Here is a 25,897-nt window from a genome sequence, read left to right on the forward strand (position 1 = left end):
TCTTCCCTTGTCCTGTGAATTTTCTAAGCTCTCCTTCTAATATTTCTAATTGTCCCATTTCTAATTCTTTAACAAGTCTGTCTATCACCCCTCTTAGGCTAATCTAACCTTTCTGTTTCTTACTGATTTCATTAACTTTCTAGCACATTTCCTGGATCAGATATGTTTATATCTGAACTCTCTCTTTTTTCTTTCTCAGAAATCTTTCTCTCTCTCTCTAGGTCTCATTTATCCCAGATTCTTCCTGTTCCCCTTTCTGTTTCTCTCACCTCACACACTATCTGTAGTCTCCAACTAGGCTGTGGGACACTCAAGTGCATTGACCATATTTTATTCACCTGAAAAATTCTAATATCTAATTCAGTCCCTGACACCTGGCAAATACATCTCAAATAACTTCATCAAGCAGTTCTTCCCTGGTTGGGTCAATAGGCCAAATGATGTATATACCCTATGGTTATTGTTTTTTGAAAAAGGGTATTGGAGTAGGCAAACGAAAAGAACAGTGTTTTGTAGACAGGCAAACTGAGGAGCCGATGGAGAGAATCCTTGTGATGTTAGCTACTTTTCCTGTCCGTATTCCAATTTATATCTTTTAGACCCATAAGCCCAGAAATATAGGTACATTTTGCACAAAAAATTTTTGATTCACATCTTGGCTCAAAGGCAAATGATTAATTTCAAAGTCATAAAAACATAGAATGAAATTTCAGGCCATTCCATTAAATTAAATTTCTAAATTAAAAGGCAGTGAAAGACATAGGTTAAGAGCCTCCAAGGATAAAAATATGTGCACACAAAATCATTACAACCGTATAAAAATTTTCACGATTGGCTCGTCTTGTGTTTAGTGCCCATCCTTAGACCAATTACTATGGCCAGGAAAGTACAGTCATGTACTGTTATTCATTCTATATTTTGAAGTAGAAAATGTAGCTTAAAAAGAAAAAAAAATGCCTAAAAGAAAGGAGAACATCTAAGTCATAAGTGTTAACGGCATAGTGAGATAGGAATGATTCCTCATGCAAGTTACTTTCTTAGTCAGAAAAAAAATTCCAACAACTGTCATTTAAAAAAAGATGCTTACCAGTAATAACATAATTTGAGTGCTGTACGTATTCTTAAAGATGATGTAGACCAGTTATTTTCAAATTATCCTCACTTATGGAGGAGTAAATGAATATTGAATATCTACTATTTGACATGTACTGTCATAGGTGCTGGAAGCCCATGGAAAAGAAAACAGAAGACCTTGACCTAACTGAGGGTGGGGAGGAAGCAGTGTATAGGTCTAAGCAAAAATATATACAATTTTCAGTTAGGGACAACTTTTATGCATTAAATGCAGAGATTTAAATGTGTATTAACTATGGAGTGACTTAGTGGAGGTGTGGCTGCTTAGCCTTACTTTGGTGGAAGCCAAGGTAAGCAGCTCTAAGAAAACGACATGTAAGGGGAGACCTGAATAATGAGAACTGGTTGGCCCTGTAAATCTCTAAGGGAAGGAAATCCCAGGCAGAATGGACAGGGCAAGAGCAAAAGCCCTGAGTCATTTAAAAGATGAGAAAATTATGGCTCAAGAAGGTAAAATGGCTATCATACAGATCTGCTGAATTTAGTCTACAGCAAATATATGTAAGATTATGATATTCTAGGCTATGTTTTTCCCTAAGCTAACATGAAAACATGAAGTTACTGGAAATCAGGTAGAGTGTGAGTGTGTGTGTGTGTGTGTGTGTGTAATTCCCATATGTGAAGGGAGATAACCTTCATTATTGCCAACTTGAGTTTGCTGGGTTATGGTTTTCTTTCACTTCTAGAAGCAACTAATTTATAGGTGACACTCTAGACTAGGTGGATATATGATTTGTTCCTCCAGTGGCCATATAAAATGAGTATTATAGAGAGAGGGTGAAGATATTCTGAGTGTACAGTGGATATATTTTTGGGGACATCATCTGGTCGTGATTTTAAATACCATCTATAAGCCAGTGCCTCCTGTAGCAGACATGGAAGATTACCTTCCCAACATATCCTAGCATTTTCATTAACGATATAACCTCAGCCATAGAAATGACCCACACTCATCTTATCAAATTTAGATAACACCCTTTACTTTTGCAAGGGATGGTACAGAGATGAACATTTGATATTGTTCTGGACAAGAATACATTGGGTAAGTCTGTTGGTTATTTTCTGAAAAAGACTTTGCTCCTCAATCAGAAGAGAGAACTAACAAAAAAAAGAAAAGCCTTTTTCCTCTATACGCTCTCCTTCAGCTACCCTGCTTTTTCTGTTGCCATGTGAGGACACGATGCTTGGATTGCTGTACCAATACTGCCAACCTGGGGGACAGGCCAACAGACTCTCGCAGAAGCTGACTCAGGTTTTTGATGTCAATTATATTCCGGGTCAACCCTGGTACTCTCTAAAGCTAGGTTTAATAAATAGACACAATAAAGTGACCTAAAAAGCTGTTCAATTCTTGATTATTTTTTCTGTCTTATTCCCCATAACCAATCCATCAACAGATCAGATAGGTTCTGCTTTCAAAATACATCTCAAGTCTCTTCACTTCTCACCATTATATTGCCATGAGCCTACTCAAAGCTACAAACCTCTGATAGCTTCCTCGCCTCCATCACTGCAGTAACTTCCTACTGGTCTCTCTGCTAGAACTTTTGGCTCCTAATATGTCTTCTCCACAGAAACTAGAATGAATTTTTAAAATGGTCAATCAGTTTATGGCATTCCTCTATTAAAACCTTCCAATGACTTCCCATTACACTACAGAGAAAATCCAAACCTCTTATCATTTCCTACAAGGCCCTGCATGATGTGGTTTCCACCTACCTCTTCAACTTTATCTCCAAGCACATCCCTTTTGTTCCCCTTCACTGGCCTCCTAGCTATTGTGTCCTCTTATTCCTTCTACATTTTCTTTTCCAGCAAACGTTGTTAAGATTCTCCCCTTCGTATCCTTTACAGTTTTACATAGACACCTTCTCAATGAGGCCATCTCTGGACAACCTATGTAAATTTCACCCTCTGTACATGTTAAATTCTCATGTCCTCTTTAACACATATCACTAACATGTTTTACATTTTACATATATATCTTGCTTATTGTTTGTCTCCCCAACAGAACGTAAGCTCCATGAGGGCTGAGATTTGGTCTATTTTGCTTACTGCTGTATTTCCAAGCACCAAGTATAATGCCTAGCACACTGGACATGTCAAGAAATATTTGTTGGATGAGTGACTTTATAAGTGACTGACCAAATGAGGGATGGTAACAGTCTGACCTCTTGACCACATAGTATAGTGCTCAGAACAGTAAATGTTGGTTGATAAATGAACAGTTTGTAGTAGAAGGCAGGACAGCCCTCCATAGCTCCATTACCTTTTTCACCTGGCATGACAGCTTATGGGCTGGCTCTTGTTCAGGATTTTTGCATTGGTATTCATGAGAACTACTGGTCTGCAGTTTTCCTTTTTTATAATCTCTTTGTCTAATTTTGATATTGGGGTAATATTGGCCTCACAGAACGAGTCAGGAAGTATTCCTTCTGCTTCTATATTCTAGAAGAAACTATAGAGGATTGGCATAATTTCTTCCATATATGTTGGTAAAATTCACTAGTGAACCCATCTGGGCCTGGTATAGGCTGGCTTTTAGGGTGAATTTTATGCATCCCTAATGCAAAGTGAATATAAATGGTAACTAGGCATGCAGAGTACTGTGGGCTCCAGTAAAGAATTATATCCCAATAAAGACAGGTAAGGGGGGCATGTCATGTATAGCCCTCTGGGTCTAGTAAAGACCTTACATACTTGTCCAGGGTGAGGATATAACCAGATGATATAATAAGAGATGAGTAAAACAGTGAGCCCACACTCATTGGTTCAGCCTACAAGTTTCAGTTCCCTGTTTTTCATCTTGTTTTGTTTTGTTTTCTTAATATCTTGAGAGTCTAATGTTTTGGGCATAGCCTGTGAAGTCCTTTACCCAGCATGTGACCTCATGAGCCCGTCAGCCTCAGAGCCCTCCTTCTATGTGTTAGATATATCTTTTTGTCTATGGAAAATAAAGTACTATTTAGAATAAAAATATATGTGATGAATGCCGATCTTGTTTGAAGAGGTCACAAACTCATTAGAAGAAAAGTCTCGGAAAGGCCGCCTCCACATTTGCACTGATCGAAATAACACGACGTCTTCCCAATGTGTGTGGAGAAATGCTTCCTGGTGTGCAAACTAGCTCTGAAGACAGTTCCAAAAATGTGTTAACAAAGTATTTTGAACAACGGCAGCATTTCTGAAATCCAAGGTGAACGCAGTGAAGGACAACACTCACTTGGATATAAATTTCAGTACATGAGCTTTTTTTAAAAGACGGAGTTTTGTTATTTCATGGTCATGCTTCATAAAATTTTGGTATTTCTCCATTTTGCACTGTGACTATTTTTTAATAAGCAATATCAGAAACATGGAGGCAGTTTTCCACTTATATTCAGAGACTGACAACGCTGATGGCATTTTTGGAAAGACGGAAGATATTTATCTAATCCTTCCCGTGTATATGGAAAACCACTCATTTCAGTCCAGAATCCTATTATAGATAGAGAATACAAACAGATACAGATTCTGTTTCACGAACTAAATTTCAGCATCCATACTGAATAAATAGAAGATTCATATTCCACAAGCTAAAAAATGTCCATTCAGGACAGGAATGGAAAGGCTTTCTTAACGTGGAAGAGTAATTTTTCCCCTGCTAGGAGCAATCTAAATTTCATTATATATAAACAAGAATTGTTAGTATAAGAAACCAAATAATCTCTACCCCACATGATAGATATAATCATTAATTACTTAATATATTTAACTTTTACTTCCAGAATAATAAATAATAAGCAAAGGTCATTTTCAGTCACTACAATGTGTTAGCTAAACTTTGTAAAAATTGTCGTAAACATGAAAGAAACTGTTATCTTTGTTTCATCAAAAAAAGAAGAAAAACTACCAACTAAAAACATTTTTGAAAAAACACAATAGATTTATTTAAACTGTCATATGTTTGAAGGTATCAGAGATCTAGAAACTAAATGGTATATTAGAGATATATAAAAAGAAACTGGAACAAATGTCTGAAAGCAATATAAATTCAAGTTTATGATGAACACAGATTATTTTTTATAAGGTCAAGTATATGCACATAAATCATCTTCTCTATTCACTGGAGACACTTCTTTCAGTAGAAAAACACAAACTGTTAGATTTTTGGTATGAATGCTCTTGCCTACATAGAAGAATCTGGGGGGAAAACTCTATTTTACCTCTCCACAATATAATGGAATCAGAGAAGACCAGGTAGGCGTTAGACACTAGTCCACATGAAAATAAGGCACAATTGCATATAATTTTTAAATTTGTACATAATTTTTCCTCCCTTTTCTTTTAATGTTTCTCCCTCCTCCAAAGTGCTTTTATGAAGAAAAGGACAAGGTTACTGGTAAATAAAAAGAGATTAACGTGAATTTTCTATCTACAGAGAATTTTCATTGATGAATACTTGTTGAAATTATTTCCTTTGTTGATTTCAATAGATTCTGTGAAAAGAACATTTTGCGTCCCAAATAAACTTAAAGCACTCTGATCATAAATCAGTTTATAAAGTCTTATTCTAGTCTAAATTATGAAAAATAATTTCTTTATATTTATAGTCATAAATTAAACAGCAGTCGACAGAAACCTCCAACATTTTTAGAATTAAAAGTCCTAAAACAACATAAAGAATTTATCATGTCTTCTATCTGGAACATGCTCGTTAATTTGAAGGGGGGTTGTGAAGAATGGTGAGCAGTAGGCCTCGACTTTATCCCTGGAGGAGTGCTTTCTTGGATGCCATCAGAGAGCAGTCGCTTCTCTTTCTATATAACATCACAACCACCACTAAATTCAACGGACTAATCTGGTCATTCTTTCTACTCAGCTGCCATCTTGACAGGAGCCATTTTGGAAACAGATTTTTTTTTTTCTAAAAGATTTCTTTTTGGACTCTCCAAAATCATAAAATAACTTATTACCTAGAAAATTGTAATGTGCTCGTGTTTCAGAAAAACTTCAGATTTATTACCCTAAGCCTTCCAAACACAGTTTCAACACTTATCTATAAATATGTGAGAGTTAGGACGTATTAGAAAAATATATTTCTCCACTGTAAGGCAGAATTGTATTAAAAATTTTCACACAAGATAAACATCTGTCTTTTAAAAAATTTTCAAGAACAGATTTCAGCATTCTCCTCTGTAGAATATGACATCATCTCATTCATCACTCTTTTCTACAATTTAAGAAAGTTGCTCTCTTTTTCGTCCTCAGTGTGCAATGTTTCTTGCAATGGCATATATTTACTTTAAATCCACATTCGATGGTTCTCTTTTTCTCCTTTTAACATCTTGCAATTTCTTTATTCTTTTCTTACAAAGTTATGCTACAAACCTTAAATAATTTTGGTTTTCTTGCTCTCTCTACCTTTAATTCTTGATATTCTTTTTCAATTATGGACCTAAATTTGAACCCAAGTCTCTAATGAAGAGATCATACCTAGGATTATTCTTATTATGTTTCTATTTGAATACTTTAGAATAATGCTTGTTTCTAACAGTAGCATATTGCCAACTCATCAGCTATTGTGAACTAAAAACTTCATCTAATTTGATAGCAGATTTTAATTCGCCATTACATAGTGCGTTTCTTTCATGACTATAATGTTTTAATACTGTTTCTATTAAATTCTATGTTTTATTTTTCACTAATTAATGATTATCTCAATAAATAAACACATTAGCTTCAAGAATTAAACAAAATGGGAATAATATAATGTTGTATGCCATTGTATTACTAGGATGCTCTGAATTTTTAATTATCTTGGTAAATTCTGCCTAGGGCATAAGCAAACATCACAGGTATATGAAAGGGTGTAATTGATTTGTGAATGTTCTATCTAAGAGGTAGAGAAGGTATTTATGCAAATTTCTGTCTTAATATTTGATCTGTTTCTAGGAGCCTTTATGTTTTTGTCCTGGAGAAAGTCACACTCCTGTAAGCCACTCAGTCATTGGCAGGGCTGTCCCTATGCTGGGATTCTTTTCTTCACAGAATCACTTTTTAGTATGGAGAAGTTGTTAATGATCATAAGCTGTCTGGCGAGAACTTACTCCAATTACCCCAACAACCTTTTCTTGTATCTCTGGCTCAACTAGCCTGTATTTACTAAGAGCACTTGGCAAAAAGATGGTATAACGATTTAGCTACTCTATTATTTATAAATTTTTCACAGTATTCCAGAATATTTGAGCAAGATAGGCATTTACATGTGTACACATCTAAATGTCTGGATGTGCATTTTGAAATGTAATAGACTATATCTAATGATGGTTCAAGAACTAGAAGGATGATCTTAGAAGAATACAAAGATTTCAAATTTGAAGTTGCTATTAAGAAGAATGGCAATGTAAATGATCAGGACAGTGCAGTTTCTATTACTTCAGGCCAGTTAACTATTAAATGGGCACCTCTCTGATGCCATTAAAATTTTAAATATTTGGTATATAAAGATATGTGAGCAATGAATTTGGCTTTAACCATACTTCATTGATGATAATGTCTTCTTAGTTTAGTGAACCCTAAAATAACCAAGTTTTCAAGGCTGAAATATTTTACAACCAGGGTTTCACCAAAATGCAGAGAACATATATATATATATATATATATATATATATATTTTTTTTCTTTTTAAAGATTGGCACATGAGCTAACATCTGTTGCCAATCTTTTTTTTTTCTTCTCTTCCCCAAAGCCCCCCAGGACATAGTTGTATATTCTAGTTGTAGGTCCTTCTGGTTGTGCTATGTGAGATGCCACCTCAGCATGGCTTAGTGAGCAGTGCTAGGTCCATGTCCAGGATCCGAACCAGTGAAACCCTGTGCCATGAAGTGGAGCACGTGAACTTAATCTCTAGGCCACAGGGCTGGCCCCAGAAACCATATATTTTGAGTCATGAATTTCTTTAGTCATTTTCTGAAAAAAATACATTTATTTTTTCTCATTTTGAAAAAATAGTTTATGTAAGTATGGAACTTGAGTTGCTAGTTATTTTCCTTCAACACTTGAAATTATTTCTTCCATTGTCATTTTGTCTATTTTAGTTGATGAAATATTTATCTTTTTCCTTGCTTCTTTATATGCTGTCTGTTCTCTGTTATAGATTTTTAAGATCTTTGCATTACCTTTGGAGTTCTGTACCTTTGTTACAATGTCTATTTATGAATTTATTTTCATTTATCTTGTTTGTGGCTGGGAATGATTCCCTATATAGTACTCACATCTTCAAATATGGAAAATTCTCAGCTATTATCTTGGAATTTTGTTCATGTGGAATTCCTGGTAGACATTTGGTGAGCTTTCTTATTCTCTTCCTACATGTCTCTTAATTTTTCCATCTCATAGCTCTCTGTGCCCATTCTAAAAAATTATTCAGATATAATTCACAGTCCATTAATATTCTTTTGGGTCATTTCTCTTTTCCTCCTAAAAGTTCTCATTAACTTTTTAAATTTTAAAGCTGTATTTTTCTTTCCTGTGAGTATTATTTGGTTCCTTCTCAAACCTGCTAATTTATTTTCATAGGATCCCACTGTTGATTTCTTTCTTCCTTTTGTTCTTTATAATTATTTTAAAAATAGTTTATAATTTTTTCCATATTGTTAAGTTCTCTCAAATTTTTAAAATTCTAATCCTCTTGCTTGTGGTTCCTGCCTATTGTTTGTTATGTTGGAAAATTCTCACGTGGGGCTTTATCATTACTTGCTTAATTTTAAACTAATTTTCAGTTTTTTTTCTTAAGGGGTCCTGTTTGTTCTGGCTCAGATATGCTTCTATACAGAATTGTAGATTCCCATCAATCTATACAAATTACATTTTGGGGGATTCATGCACGGTGAATAATATTAATTTAAACCCCACACTGGCACATGCCAAGATCTGATGTTTTGATTTGTCACAGTAGAGCTATTTTTTTCTCCACTTCATCTAGATTCCTAGGCAGATAATCTCTAATCACTTCCCTGGATCAGTAAGTGGAATTTTCTTGCTGCTTCATCAAGGACGAAGCAGTTCCTCTAGGGTCTTGAATTTATGTGAGATTTCCAGTTCCAGATCTCTAACCTGCTTTGATCCAGGTCCTCCAATCATTAGAGACTTGATAAGGGACAAACTTCTCCCTGTTGAGTCACAACATCAGCTCTTAGTCTTTCTCCTCTGCCTTTGAGTTCTTTTCTGACTCTTGGGGATTTTCAGTTTTTTATTTGTTGCTGATATATATATAATGACATTATTGATAAGATATGTATGTATGAATGGGAAGTGGCGAATGCCTCATCTCAGTCCACCAGAATTGTTGATATGAAACAAACTGGTAATCAGTGATTAAACTGGATACATATAGCAAAATTAGATAATGTTTCAAGTAGTTCAATGTGAATTTTACAATGTTAAGAAAAGGACAGCTTTCCAGAGTTCATTACTATAGCATCTGAAACGATTTTCTGTCCTTCAACATATCCTTTTGTTGCCTGACATTCTTATTGGGTTTTTGAAAGTATTGTTCCATCTATTTTATATATTTCCTACTGTGGTTCTATTTCTCTATAGGATTATGCTCCTGTGAACCTTATTATCCTCCTCTGTATATGTTCAATATATGTTTAGTTGCACATTACTTAAAGGGCTAAATGTATGGCAAAATGAAGATTCTTTTAAATGCCTAACAATTGGCAAAAATATATTCAAATAAAAAAATTGAATCAACACTAAATAAACTAATAAAGGCAACAACAGTTATGCTTTTATTAAATTACAATAAAAAATATTTAACTTCTCCATAAAATAGTTCGTCGGACGTCAATAAGTATCAGCATAAGTAAATGTAAAAACCACTTTTATTATTAGAGTGGTTCTACCCTAATTAAGTTTTTCACTTTAATGTTATTAGTTTATTTTTAAGTGATGATTAATTTAAGGGGAATTATCAAGAATTAATGTCCAATTTCTATAACTCAAGTTACGGTTGATCTCTTCTTAAAGAATGTATACATTCTCAAAAGTTGTTATATATTCTTTTCTTATCTATTTTCTGCTTTATAGTCAGTATCTTCCATTAAATTATTTCCCTTCCTATTACCCTAATGAATTCTCTGAAGGCTACTGTTCTTTTTATATTGACTAGATATATACAATTCTTATTGAATTTAAGAGTGGCTAGTCCAACTTAATCCATACCAAAGCTACTTTGACAGACAGGCAGAGCAACAGAGCAAAAGATGTGTTCTGAAGTGTCCCAGAATAAAACACTTAGTCACTGGAAAATATAATGAAGAAAAATCTCAGGATCAGAAAAGATGCCTTTCGAGGCTGGGGCTGTGGGGTATTTGATTCCATAATGACCAAAGTGCAGCTACCCTGGCATTACTTAGCTATATGGATTACATTTCTCAGGCAATTCACCTTTATGTAATATGTAAATTTATGCATCTCCTTGTCCTTTCCATTTAGGAAGATGAAAAGAGTTAAAATAAGTGGATCAGACTGATTTTAGTGCACAGTTGACAACAGTAGAATCAATGAGATTAATCGAAAAGTAGAATCATTGACTGGAAAAAACTCAGAGGACAAAAAGGTAGAGAAGAATATGATTAGAATTATTAGATGACCAGTGTTTTAGTGGATCTGAGTATTTATATGTTTGTTCCCTGTTAGCAGTCAGCCTCTCCAATAAAATGAAGTCTCCATGAGAACAGGGGCCTGGGCACAGGGCTGGGAAGAGTGACCAGCATAGGAAGAGCTTAACAAAATCATCGTTGAATAGATAAATGTGTGAACTCAGGCTCCATGATGGACAAGGTCTTTTGGGCCAAGGGAGAGTAGGAGACAAAGATGCATTGATTGGAAACCTAAGTAGGGAACATCAAGTTTGTATATGAAGATAACTATGATAGAGCATTGGTCAGGCAATTTTGAAATATCACTTCAAAGGAATAGGGGACAAAAGCATTTGGGAAATTCACACAGGGTTGTCGGGTGATACCATTGTTGTCTTATTAAGCCCAAGTTTTCATGGTAGTTTTTGAAAGTGGCAAAACAGAGACTGAGCTAACTCCACACAGGCACTGACCATTCCTGTCCTAAGATTCTCCTTTGAATGTTGTCAAAACTTCATCTTATCTTTTGCTCTTGTTCTAGGAGAATGAAATGGAAAAGAGGGGTGTTTTACATTGAGAAATCCCTTTCAACAACTTTGATGGAAAACAAACAATTTTTTTCCCAGTTGAAATTCTAGGGTGGAGAGGGATTTTAAAAACTTAAGTGATGACTTCTGTTGTACCTCAACCTAAATACTAATAGAGATTCTGGAAACTTTCCTTTTAGGCATTTTATTTTACTGAAAACTAGAATTGATAAAGAATTATGGGTGCCTTCACGAGAATGGCTTTCTAATTTCTTGCTTCTTATACTGCAGAGTTGCCTAGTAGTGAGGTTTAGATCAAATCAAGAGATGCTACACCATTACAGTCCTTTATTTTGAAATTATTAATTTTTCTTTGGAGAATTTTAATCATGAGGAAATAGTTCTGTTTGCTTTTACACCTCTCACACTTGTTATTTAGGTTTACTGGAAGTAAAGGGGGCTCCACTCGGGGCTGCTAAGACCTCCTTGAAAGCCAAAGAAGAGGGGAGGAATAAGATGACACACCCTCTTTTGGGCCTTATTCGCTGGGTTATTCACACTCATGGTCCTCCATCCCCAAGCACAGATGCTACTTTCTGTCTCAAACCATCCAAATTTAATGAACAGAAAATAAAGAGAAATAGTAAAACATAAAATACTAAAATTCAGATAGTACAAAATATTCTTTATCTAATCTAATGTCTGGGCCAAAAAGTAGCAAATTTAGCAGAATGCCTAATACGCGGTATTCAATAAATAGTGGTTATTTAATAAATATTTGGTAAATATTCAATAGGTAGGTATGCAACAGGTATTCAATAAATATTTTGTCAATTAAAGAAACAACTGTATGGGTAAATGCAGCAAATTGGTATATTTGTTCTCCTGGAACACTTGATGCTTATCTTTTTGAAAGACACAGAGGGTAGAATTCTTTAGAATGTGTAGTTCAATAAAGCCTTGAGTGGTGGGTTGAGTAATTCAGAGAAAAAGCCATTTATAGAAGGCTATGAGACTCACTGGTTCCCTCTTCGCACCACTCATTTGATGCTCACTGAGTTAGCATTTGTGCTCATTGTTTCTCCTTAAACATTTCCTCTGTTCATCTGCTTTCCAAATGGATGTGTAATGATTATAAATATCCAGTCACTTTAAAATAATTGAACACACCAGTTCTCATAAGTTGTAAACATAACCATTAACGTGCATCCTCTCTGTTTAAGAGCTAGTTTAATCCTGCTTCGTTTTCCGTATTGGAGACCATTTTGTCCCTCACGCTCTAGGGCTACCCAGCATCTGCTCCCTCCATCTCATCTTCCCCTACTCAGAATACTGCTTATGTTATATCTACTTTGTCTGTGTTTCAGAAAAACCTTCTATCCTGTCTTTCAATTTCTCATTTACTTATAATGAAATTTGCTTTCCTCTAGCAGTGATATTGAAAGTAAACAAGAATTTAAAAAAAATTGTCTAATTGGTTTCATTTTTAGAATCATATAGTATTGTTTTCTATTATTTTTCACTTCAAAGCCCTAGTTTTACAAATCATACGATTTGACTATAACTGTAGAGTTTAAAAAGTTGAATCTGAGCATCTAACATCATTTAGAGTATTGCTTTTGTGTGAAAAAATGTTTTGAGTCCTATTTAACTTATAAATTAAACTTTGAAACACGATCCAATTGAAGTTTGCACCTGGCTGTATTATATATGTGATCTTTGAAATTTGCTGAAAACAAGGGATTTCTTTTATTTATAAAAGTATTGTTATGGATTTGGGAGAAAAATTTAAATTATTTTAGTCATTTTAAGACACATTTACTTCATAAAGTAAGTTAGATGAAAACCTAAAGATTTTGACCATTTTTCCTTTTTAGACCCTTGTCTCAGTGGAGTTTACCATGTAGGAAGCAAGAATTAAATTTATGGGTCAAACACTCTCTGCAGTTTTCCTGCTAGAACTAATGTCGCTGTTTGCTTTCATCCAGTGCCAGAGGTAATCACAACATTCTGTCTTTTCACGGCTCACAAGACAGCTCTTTGTCTCCTAACTCTCACTTAAGTGTATACTTACTTCACAGTTTGGCATATTAAGTTGGCAAGCAATGTATAAATCATTTACACTAAAAATAAAACTATGGGAAAATTCTCTTACTAAAATTACTAAAATGTTCTTACTAAAGTTAGATAACATAGACATGTTCGCTTATGGAACCCTCACTTATGGGGAATCCTCAGCCCAAAAGGTTTAACTTACTTGTACCAACAAATTATCTTCTGAAAGTTCAACACCCATAGGAGTTGTCTCAACAGAAACCCTAACAAAAATATAGGTTAGAATTCTTAAAGAAGTAGTGCTTATTAGATACATCTAACGTTGAAAGAATGACTTGTTATTTAGAAAGCTTTGTAAAACTAAAGATCCAAATGTGAAAATAATTAATTGTACAAATTATGAATTTAATACTTTTTTTTATTATGAGATCATTTATTATTCGGCAACTTTGGGAAGCTTTTAAATTAATAGACATTCATTTCCTTAACATTTTTAATTTCAAAACATTTAAGACTCAGATGAAAGGGGAAATAAAGTAAATAGTCTCAAATCCTTTGTACAGTCCCAGGAAATATAAATATGTAGGAAAAATTCCAAATCTAAATTTAATTTCAATATTTTTATTTTTGATATCAATTATATGTCTATCGTTTTACAATGTTTTCCTCTTAGCCATTTCCCTGTTCTCATAGTGTAGAGTAGTGGTTCTTAAACTTTGGAGTACATTGGAATTATCTGATGCACATACTTAAAAATGCTGCTTCTAGAGGCTGGCCCCGTGGCCAAGTGCTTAAGTTCGCGTGTTCTGCTGCAGGCGGCCCAGTGTTTCCTCTGTTCGAATCCTGGGCGCGGACATGGCACTACTCATCAAACCACGCTGAGGCAGCGTCCCACACGCCACAACTAAAAGGACCCACAATGAAGAATATACAACTATATACCGGGGGACTTTGGGGAGAAAAAGGAAAAAAATAAAATCTTACAAAAAAAAACTGATAAAAAATGCTGGTTCTAGAGCCCACTCCCAAGCCTTCTGATTTAAGTAAGTCTGACCTAGAACACAGGAATAGATATTTCTGTAGGTTGGCTTCAGGTTGCATTTTGAGATATTTCTCAAAATATTTGCAGACTAGAACATAAAATTGTTCCTAAAAGGCATCAAAGTAGAAGAGAGCAAAATGAAAATATTCTAAGAACTGTATGGTAGGAACCACACTGCCAGAACATCAGCACATGCCCTTCATTATAAAATGACTGAACTAGCCATTATACATTAGCACTGTGACAATTATTTCCTAGGAAACTAAAGTACTTTTGATTCTGAATTATGCATTTTCAGAACTACTTTGTTTTTGTTTTAATAATCCATGTAAAGAAATTATGAAAATTAGAAAAAACAAGTTTCAACAATAATAACTATGATCCTATACTTACTACCATACCGCAGGAGCAATAGAAGAAACTTCTAGTAGGGAAATAGCTCATTCCCAAAAGGTGGAGGACTTGTAATATAACACAAGCCTACTAGACAGATTTACTGAGTAAGTCGGTGAATTTATTGGAGGGTATAGTTGGTTTATTTCTATATGACTTTCATTATGGAGACCCATTGTAGTCAACTTCCTCAGGAAAAAACTAAGATGCAAATAGTAGAATGATGTCTTCAAGGCATAGTCTCAGAGTGTAACATTATTTTTCTGTATACAATGAGAATAACGTGACAGGAGATTCTTTAGAAATCCAAAACTTGAGTAACATGTGACTCCAAATAATGATGAGTGAGGTAATTAAATCACCTTCAATTTACTTCATAGAATTGTGTTTATGCGTGGTGAAAGTGTGTTAGAAATGACTTAGACCAAATAGGCAATTTGATTGGTTAATGAAGAGTCTAAGAATGATAATTGAATTTGATGGAATTCATTAGTTAAGACATTCAAGCAGATACTTTACAACCCCAATTACGTACTCTAACATATGTAATAGTCACAATGTGATATATGTACCTCCTTGTTGAATTAGGCACATATGAGGGAATAAGACATAGTAGGCACAAAGAAACACTTAGACAAATTCCGCCTTCACTCCCACCCTCTTACCCAATACTCTTGCTAAAATATCATCTGTACAGCAGGGCACAAAAGCACAGAGGCAGATGCCATGGCATATTCTTTTAGAATGCAAGGCTGCTCAAGATCATCTACAGATAATGAACCATGACAACTTTGGATTGGATGAAGTACAAAATGAGAGTGGAGAAAGCAAAAATGGTATATAAGTCATCAGTGCCCCAAAAACTAAACTAGCACCTCAAAGGCATTAATACTAGTAAATTCAAAAGATGTGACAAATACTAATATTTCCTTTAATATTATAGAAGCATTTTTTTAGAGTAAGAGATATAGTTCTCCAATCTTCCGCACAAATACTTTTTCCCCCACATATCACAAGATATGTATAGGGATGGGGGATGATCATCAACAACACCTATCAATGTTTCTGATTTTTCCAAATACCTTAATCAGGCAGTTGCAGCGCAATTTCCAGGAACGAAGCACTAGGCAAATGAACAGTGTTCTAATCTGAATCCAGGCGTTTGTCACTCAAGCTCTTGCTAGTTCTCCTTTTCCTGTTTTCCCTTGAAAGAGAGAATAATAGAAATAATCCATGAAAATGCAGGCTTGCAACTCTGCACTTGCCTTTACCACTGACTGGGTATATGGACTTCTGCTTATGCAGCCTATTCATTATGCATATCCTGCTTCTCAACTCCTGGTTGTGCTAGGTGCTCCAGGCTAAGAACCAATAGGTATGAATCATGCTGACATAAAGAAAAATCTAGAAGAATAAACGTTTCAAAAATCAACTTTTTCATATTTCTTCTGACATATCTTGTTCAACGGCATTGGTCTTTAGAAATAGCATGTGCTGCCACAGAAGGCACCCAGTGGAATTACCGACCGCAGGGAATTATCTCTAAGCAATTCACACTTTGTTTTGCTAACAAGACTCCTTGTTAGGATACTGCAGTGCTATCCCTCTCCGGCAGTGTTCCCCGCCTTTTAGAATTATTGAAAAGCTAACTGAGTCTATTTTGATTTGTGAATCCTTTGTAAGCAACAGCAGCCACAGCAGCACTAATAAAAAGGAAAGGCATTGCTGTTTACCTAGGAAGGACATTGAAGTACTGCACATACAAAGCGTCCGAGTTGTGGAGGAGCTCTACCAAATATTTCAATAGTTCCCTTCCATCCTCGCATCCTTTGTTCTTTCCTCCTCCCTCTCTCTCTCCTTTTTTCCCCTTCTATTTTTTTCTTTTCTTTCCTCCTTCCTTTCATTCTTTCTGTTTTCTTTAATACACTCCTCATTGCATTTATCTACTCTTTGATATAGAGCAACCTACTGCCGTGTATTTGAGATTTTTGAACAATGATTTTGGAATATGAATTCTCCAAAAAACTAAGTAAGAAACGTAGAGACACAGGTTGGGAGACTTTAAGTTATCAGCTGAATCCTGTCGTCCCAGTTAAGAGTGGGGGCTTTGCAGATTCCAGTGGCTCTGACACTAACCACACCATTCTGCTCTCCTCAGTTTGCATTTCAATTCTCAGGAGGAAGCTAACATGGCAACACTCTGTTATTTGAGGATTCAAGTTTTCCTACTATAAAAAAATGAATATACAATCCCCTGCAGCTTCCATTATATTCTGAACAGAATTTTATCATTCCTTTGCAGTTATTAAGGAGTCCTATTTGCCACCTAATGGACCAGAAACATTCTGGCATAAATCCACATAGGAAAATCTTCTGAGGGTTATTTGGTTTGGGAAAACCTTAGTCCTTTGTTTAAAGGAATAGATGCTACATAAGAGAGAGTTATTCCCTGAATGGCTTCTGAGTTCTATTTTGCCTGGTTGAGATAGACAAGGGGTGGTTGATTCCAGCTCAGGCTGTTTCCAACACAAATACTTATTATCTGTGATTCATTCAATGAATACTGAGTGTCTATTATGGACCCTTTTTTAGGGGGCCAGGTCTTGGGGATAAAAAAGAGCAAAGACAGTTTCTTGCCTCTGAAAGAGTTGGAGAGACTGGTATGAAAATAAAATAAAATATTACTACAAATTGATAAGCGCCACAATAGAGATTTAGGGTATGCTAGAAAGTGAAGAAGGATTCTTTCTATCCTCAAGGAGAATTCTAATTTCTCATGTCAAAAGAAGCAGAAAACATCACAAGCACTGTGTATCTATGTGCATATATGTGTGTGCCCTTCAGAGTACTGGGGGAGGTGACTAAAAATGAAGTCCTGAGCTATCGCTGCCTGGAATTATTTAATGGTTTACACAATTTTGGCTTTTCAGAATTGGATCTTTTTTCAACAAGGATTCCAGGAATAAAGTGGCTTTTCCCTCCAGAAAGCATTTAAAACCTTTCTCCATGTGGATCCCAGAAAGTATCTGATTCCTCAGAGAGCATGGCCACTAGAGTCACTTTCTACATACTGGAGAGAACACATGAGTTAGTAATATACACCCATTCTGGGAGCCAAATAGCAAAGATTAAAAACCGTCTGTCACTGGGACTATGAGCCTACGAGCAAGCAGTAGACTTCCAGCAGAGTCTGGGACAGAAACAGTATGTAACACAGATTTAAAAACACAAGAGTCAATTAGAATCATTTGCTCAGTCACATGGTTTAAAGGATATCACCAGCTCCCACCAGAACCCACTTTGCCACGTGTTGCATAAAACCATGTGTTGTAAACCGAACACATTTTTTATGGAAATTCATTCTTTCTCTCAGAAACAATTTTCTAAATGCTTATATTGTGTCAGGCAGGGTGCAAAGTTCATTGGCAAAGGAGAGAAACAGCTGCCTCAGCAAGCCCCCTCACTTTACCACAAGGAGCTTGCAGGCTAATGAAATAGCCTACAATAGGTGATAAATGCATGCACACGAAGAATTATGTCATTACATAATTTAAATTGTAATCAGTTGGTAAAAGGACAGGTAAAGATGCTAGGAAAGTGAGAACAAGGGAGCCTCATCCAGAATTGGTTACTGTGCAGAAATCACATTTAGGAATTAGCTGGATTTGGAAGGTGGGGGGTGAAGGATTAGATTCAAGGTGGAACAATATGTGTGTGAAGTCTGGAGGCAGAAAGGAGCTTTACATGTTTGAGAAACAACAACAAAACGTCAATGTGGTTATAACAGTGAATATGGAGAAGGGTGGAGGGTGCCAAGGTAGTCGTGGCTCAGCCTCTGCTGAGGGTTCCTGGTGAAGGAATCACGGGAAGCCACTGAAGGATCTAATCCCTTTAGTTAACTCTTTGAATAGTAGATTGAGGTGGGGGTGGGTGAGGACCTATATCAAGATTCAAAAGAATTCTTTTACCTATTCTCAGAAGTAAAATTTATCATATTGGTTTAAAAATAAATTTTCTTGCTCCTGATGATTAGTAGTTGATTTACTTTCTTAACTTATAAGTAATGATGTATTTTCCTTCATAGTACTTATCATTATTCTACATTAATGCTTGTTTGTTTCCTTCTCTCGCCAATACCACCTCTTCGAAAATCTATAAGAACTAGAGTTTATTTCAGTTTGGTTCACTGATGCATATCTAGGGCCTGGAACATCATTTGGTGTAGAATAGAAGTAGCTCAACAAATACATCTTGAATGCATAAATGAATGGAAAATTTAGAAAATTGTCTCCCAGATGCTAGCAATCATTTAGTGTTATTCCTCTTCCTAAGTTACCTTCATGCAAGGCCAACTTTGCATGGTAAAGGCAAGCAAACTAGACTAATAAAATGTGCTCCTGGTGTTTCATCATTAAAAACAGTATTTAGAGTTGTTGTAACTTATGGAAAAGGCATATATAAAACCAGTTTGGGCAAAGAAAATGTATGAAAAATAAAAGGTGAGAAAGCTAACTTGAAAGCAACATATATTTTGTGCTAACTAACATACTTCTCTTAGACTGTATGTTCAATCATTATGGAGTAAGATGCAATAATTTTCCAGCAAATTCTCTTGATAGCTTCATAAAACTATAGATCCTTCAGTTATTATCAATTTAGAGATGGAGATAGATACAGGACTCTCTGACATCCTTGACATCCTTTATTTGACAGAGGAACTTACAGGAATACAGAATAAATCAAATGTATGTACTTCAAATTTTGTAATATTAAAAGATTATATTTTTATGGCATAGATACAAATTCATAAAAGCTCATAGACAAAAGAAAACATCTAATAAGTTAGGAATTTTAATAGACTGTTCCCAGAGTGAGATGTTTCTTAATTTATCAATTATTTTCTTCCAGAACATATGTATTACAAATTTTGTTGGGTTAGGTATAACTTGTTTTAATATGCTAAACAGCTTAAATAATCTAGAGGAATGTGGTTAAGGTATGGTTTTCCAAGAAAAACTACCAAAGGTTATTTGCTTCCGATGCCCTTCATTTTGACTTTTGTTCATTTTTTTATAGTGTAATTTTTAAAAGGCTAATCTGAGTATTGCTCTAATATGGAAAATTAACTTTACAGCAGACAGTGTAGGTTAAAAGATTCGATGAACCTTGGTAAAGAAAACATAAATGATTATTTTATGATGCATTGCCTCAGCTCTTTGACCTTATGTACAAGCAAATCACAGTCATATACTAGCAAATTACCAAAGACATGGAAATTTAAAGAATAATTACATTCAAATATTCCTTGTGCCAAGTTGTCCGGTAGGATATTTGCGCAAGAAGAATCTTGTTTGCAATGGGCAAAGGCAAAAAGTAGGGGAGAAAGTAGTAGAGCTAGGCTTTTACTTGCACCATTCAAATTTTTTTCCTGGTTAACAAAATAGTTCAGGACAAAATGTTCGCAAATTGTATTAGAAACATAGAATGCAAAAGTACTTTAGGAATGATCTAGTTCTCGGTTCCTAATGCTAGTTGCCTATTAGTGGAGACTAGAATTCCAAGAAGTCTGCAAACTCTCTGAAATACTATGTAAAATTATAGGCATTTATGTATTTGTGTATTTTCATCAGATTCTCAAAAGGGGCTAATGATTCCCTTCCTTGATAAAGTATTCAGAAATGGAAATTGACTTGCCCAGCTTCTCACAGCTTATTAGTAGCATAGCTGAAAGTATCATTCGTGTCTTTTGATTCTCAGTCCGGTGAGCGAAAAGTGCCTTTTTCATCATAGGCTTCATATTTCCTTGCTATAATACATGGTCCAAGTCAAACCAACACAGCACTTTACTTCTCTCTAAGAACACAATGTTAAATAGCATAAAATACTTAGAAAAACAAGTTTTTGCTTTATTATCAGATTAGGATTTGGTTGGACTTCTTTTTAAAGCAAAAATGTCAGGCAGAAATCCTTTACCATATTAGTCAATGTGACTGAAAGCCACAAGGAATTTTACATAATTTTTCTTTGTGAATTGATCAAAAAAGGGAGTTTGAAAAGTTTGGCTCTCTTGTCTGATTTAATCCACAAAACAATGCATCTACTTTTGTCTTTTTTTGTTTCTAAAATCTCAACATAGAATACACTGTGAATTTTAACAACTTGTTTTTGTTCAACTGATTGCCTTCAGTTTCTCTATTCTTTCGTTAGTGAGGGCAAATGAATATATTTCTTTTTTCTTTTGTAAATTTATTTTCAAGTTTGATTTTAAATTATTCAAAAGAGGTTTGTACTTGTTTACAAGATAAATTTAGTGGAAAAAAAGAATCTAGTCTAGTTTGCTTAAACTAGCCATCATAAGTATGATCTCTAGACCATTGCTAGTAGTATATTAATTACTAGATAACTACATTAACAACCAGATTACTAGCAACAGTTACCACCGTGGGAATTTAGGTGAACTCTGATCTGAAGTGCAGTAAAAATCATTGGAAGAATAGATTTAGTAAAAGCACACAAACATGGAAGGTATATATACATATATGTATATAAATCCAATTTAAGAAAACAAGAAAGGAATCTTGTGTGAAAAAATTGTTTGCATGATATTTACACTAGAGGAATGAATTGATCTTTCAAAGACTGTTATTTTTTGGTCGTCATTGGTTTTGTATTCAGATAGCTTGAGTTCAAAGCCAGGCTCCAGCACTTTCTAGCTATAATCTTCAATTGCCTCATCTAAAAAAATGGATATAATAATTATTCAATAGTGTTGTTATGAGGATTAGATAAATTAATTAAATTAAAATGTTAGCACATAATAAACCCTATTGGGTTGGCTATTGTTAGTGTTGCTATTATTGATACAATTATTCTTTTTAATATAAAGTTAATACAAATTCAAATTAGAAAGCACTACAGGGGTTCCCGTCCCATGGCCAAGTGTTAAGTTCCTGTCCTTCGCTTTGGCAGCCTGTGGTTTCACCAGTTTGGATCCTGGGCACGGACCTAGCACCACTCATCAAGCCATGCTGTGGCAGCGTCCCACATAGCACCACCAGAAGGACCTACAACTAGAATTTACAACTATGTGCTGGGAGGGCTTTGAGGAGAAGAAGAAGAAGAAAGAAAAAAAAAGAGAGAGGTTGGCAACAGATGTTAGCTCAGGTGCATGGTATACTGGAGTATACATTATTGTACTGATTGCTATTCATAGTTTTTTCTGCACATGTCATATTTCCTTATCTTGCCTCAAAGTCTCTTGAGGGAAAGAGCTGTCTTTGTTTATTTAAGTATAGTTGACATAGAATATCCTATCAGTTTCAGGTGTATATCACAGTGAGTTGATATTTATATACATTATGAAATGATCATCACAATAAGTCAAGTTACCATCCGTCACCATACAAAGTTATTACCACATTATTGACTATATTCCCTATGCTATACGTTACATCACCATGACATACTTATTTTATAACTGAAAGTTTGTACCTCTTAATCCCCTTCTCCTATTTTGCACCCCCCCAAACTCCCCTCTGGTAACCATCTGTTTGTTTCCTGTATCTGAGTCTGCTTCTGTTTTATTTATTTTGTTTTTTAGATTCCACACATAAGTGAAATCATAAGGCATTTGTCTTGCTCTTTATGATTTATTTCACTTAGCATAATACTTTGTAGGTCCATCCATATTGTCGCAAATGGTAAGATTTCATTCTTTTTTTATAGCTGAGTAATTCTCCATCATATATATATATTCTTTATCCATTAATCTATTGATAGACACTTAGGCTGCTTCCCTATCTTGGCTATTGTAAATAAGGCTGCAATGAACATAGGGGTGCATATATTTCTTTGAATTCGTGTTTTCATTTTCTTCAGATAAGTAACCAGAAGTGGGATTGCTGGATAATATTATAGTTCTATTTTAATTTTTTGAGAAACCTCCACACTGTTTTCCACAGTGGCTGCACGAGTTTACATTCCCACCAACAGTGTACAAGGGTTCCCTTTTCTCCATATTCTCACCTACACTTGTTATGTTTTGTCTTTTTGATAATAGCCTTTCTAACAGGTGTGAGGTAATATCTAATTGTGGTTTTGATTTGCATTTCCCTGATGATTAGTGATACTGAGCATCTTTTCATGCGCCTGTTGGCCATCTGTATGTCTCCTTGGGAACAATGTCTATTCAAATCCTCTGCTTATTTTTCAGTTGGGTTGTTTGTTATTTGATATTAAGTGGTATAAGTTCTTTACATATTTTGGATATTAACCCCTTATTGGATGTATGATTTGCAAATATCTTCTCCCATTCAATATGTTGTCTTTTTGTTTTGCTGATGGTTTCCCTCACTGTGAAAAAGCTTTTTAGTTTGATAAAAACTGTCTTATTAATTCATATTTCTCTTTCTCTTGTCCCCTCTCTCTCCTTTATAGCAATACATATTTATTGAGCAACTACTTTGTGGCAGGCATTTTTGCAGGTCTGAAGTCACAGGGGCAAACAAGACAAAGTCTCTGCCTCCATGTTGCTTAAGTTCTTGTTAAATTTAATTAAAACTCTTTTACTATTTGCTAAATTTAACACCAATGCCAATGTTGGAGGGCCAAATACAAAAGTAAAGACATGAACAAATATATACATAGCAAATATTTTAGAAAATGTATTTAAAATTCAAGAAATTGTAAAAGATATAAGCTTTCATAAAAAGGCAACAAAATCATGAAACTAACTGCAATAACGAAGGCAGAGGATACTGACATGGGTTGAATTGCAATGTATTATTATTAAGTAAATAAATGCAAGCTTTTTTCATGTAAATAAGCACTAAATAAACTGGATTATGGTGAAGCCACAATAAAAATTTTTATAATTTACAGGAGGGGCTGTATATTTTGACGAGAAAAGAACATGTCAATAAACAAATAAGGTAAATTATAAAATCTTTTAAAGTTTACTTTACGGTATAACAGTTAATTTGAACAAAATATTCAGCATGTTCTGCATTTTCATATCACATTGCAAATGTCAGAAGAACCTAGATGTGAGAAAACTCAGACATAGCAAGTACAACGTCATGGAATGAGGAAGCCCCTATTGAAATAACTTGTTCATGTAATAGAAACCACAAACTTGATTCTAAACTTCATAAATTACCTATTTTTTAAAAAGACATATCTTCTATGTATTATTTGGGCAATCAGAAGATAATATAAGTAGAAGGCAACTGTATCAACAATCAATTGAGCAATTAAATTAAATAAAGTTACCTGTTTCTTAAATCAGATGTAGAGGCTATAATTTACAACACTTAAAGCTCCTTAAGAATCACTAACATTTATACTTGGGAAAGGGAGACTAGGATATTTATTTTTAGTCCCTAGAATTATTTTATATTTCTAAAAGCATTGTGAACTAAAGAGAGCCATTCAGAAGATTGAAGTTCGAAATTTTATAATGTTTAAAATCAAGCCCAATTAATGATTGAACATTTATTCATGACAGACAGATAAAATTTTAGAATAACACGTAAAACTAAAAAAAGGTAAGCTAAGCTACTTTAATTTCATGTTCTTTAAAATACATACATATAAATGACATAAACCAGTAAAGTACAATTACTTCAAAAACTCTTAGAATTTTAGGTGTTGCACAGTAAGAAACGTATACAATTATCTAGACCTACTACATTAAAAAACATCTATTTCAATCTAAAGCATTGTACTCAATACAGTGTCTTGTAAAAAGAGATAAATAATCAGTACCTCTTGGTAAAGAATCTTGGACAATTAAGTTATCTAGTTACATCTTTGATCTGCAAACCTCAGTTTTCCAGTGAATTGTTGAAGGCTAGCGGGTAGTGGATCATTTATAGAGTCCTTACTATCTTATGACAAAGATAATACTATTATCCCCACTTTACAGAGTAGGAAATTTAGGAGTAGAGTGATTATATAATTTGTTTAAGGTCACACCAATAGTGAGGAGTTGAGCTGAGATTTGAGCCCCAGCTATCAGGCTTCCAGGCTCACGCTCATTGACGTAACACTCTGCTTTATTTCTTAGTGTATGGCTAAGAGGTGAACCTAGCTAAATTGGCTAATTTTTATAATACTGCTGAGATAGCATAGGATGTGAAATGAGATAGTGATGCTGATGACCTGCTTTAATTTAGGCAAAGATCGTTGTGCTTTCTTTTCAAACTCAAAATGCCTAAAACCAAAACCAACCCCCTCCAAGCTTATTTCCTCTTTTTCTCATTTGGTCCCATGTTCATTCATTTATTCATTTAAGTCAGGTTTATTGGAGGTTTCCAATAGGCTAAACACAAATACAAATGACTGTTGCTTTAGTCATGAACACCATATGGAGTCATCTTTGCTTCCTTCCCTCTTTCTGTAATTGGGCACAATTCTCTCAATGCTTTCTTCTTAATATGTCTAGCAGCAACGTGCCTTTTTCTCTCTATTTCCACCATTAATACATAGAGACCACTGACTAAGGTCTTTATCATTTTATACCTGGATTACTGCAACAACCTCTGGAATAATCTTATACCTTCCATCCATCTTACTCCAATATCAGATTAATTTTCCTAAAATACTTGAGTACATACAGGTCCCATTATTAGAAGAGAAAGTAGTAGTGGAAAGAGCAATGGACACTGAGTTTGGGGCCATCTGTTACAAGTTTTCTCCTTGAAGATAATCTTGATCCCCTGCCAAAGCATCCTTCATAAAGCACTCAGTGAAAATACAAAACTGATTAATTACATCACTTCCCCATTTAAAATCTTTAATGGCTTACTTTTACTCTGAGAGTAAGTCTGAACTCCTTATGCTTACAAGGCCCTTTATTTCCTGGACACGCTGACTTCTCCAAACTCACATTTTCACACTTCACTTAGTTTTTAAATCATAGTCAAATCAAACTTCTAGAATAAGTCAAGCTACTCCTTCCAGCCCTCGCTTGACTTATTCCTATTCCAATTCCTTACCATGGCCCATAAGGCCTTTCCTGGACTCATCTACTACTCTCTGTGTTCCTCACTCTGCTCTAGACACATTGGCCGTTCCTCCAGCCCAACAAAGCATGTTCCTACCCAGGACCTTTCAGT

At 34.8% G+C, this 25,897-nt stretch overlaps 1 protein-coding gene across 9 annotated transcripts in view; it reads right to left on the reverse strand.

Annotated features, from left to right (window-relative positions):
• Positions 1-25,897, reverse strand: part of SYT1 (synaptotagmin 1) — a 521,971-nt gene that overhangs the window by 395,502 nt on the left and 100,572 nt on the right. For 6 of the 9 annotated variants that reach the window (XM_014841776.3, XM_014841759.3, XM_070507268.1 and 3 more), the window contains exon 2: positions 15,863-15,984. The exons of the other annotated variants lie outside the window; for them this stretch is intronic. The gene's annotated coding sequence lies outside the window, so the exon portion shown is untranslated. The remainder of the gene's footprint in view (positions 1-15,862; positions 15,985-25,897) is intronic. 9 annotated transcript variants of the gene reach the window in all.

This window comes from Equus asinus, chromosome 4, assembly GCF_041296235.1.
Source record: "Equus asinus isolate D_3611 breed Donkey chromosome 4, EquAss-T2T_v2, whole genome shotgun sequence".
NCBI classification, from domain to species: domain Eukaryota; kingdom Metazoa; phylum Chordata; class Mammalia; order Perissodactyla; family Equidae; genus Equus; species Equus asinus.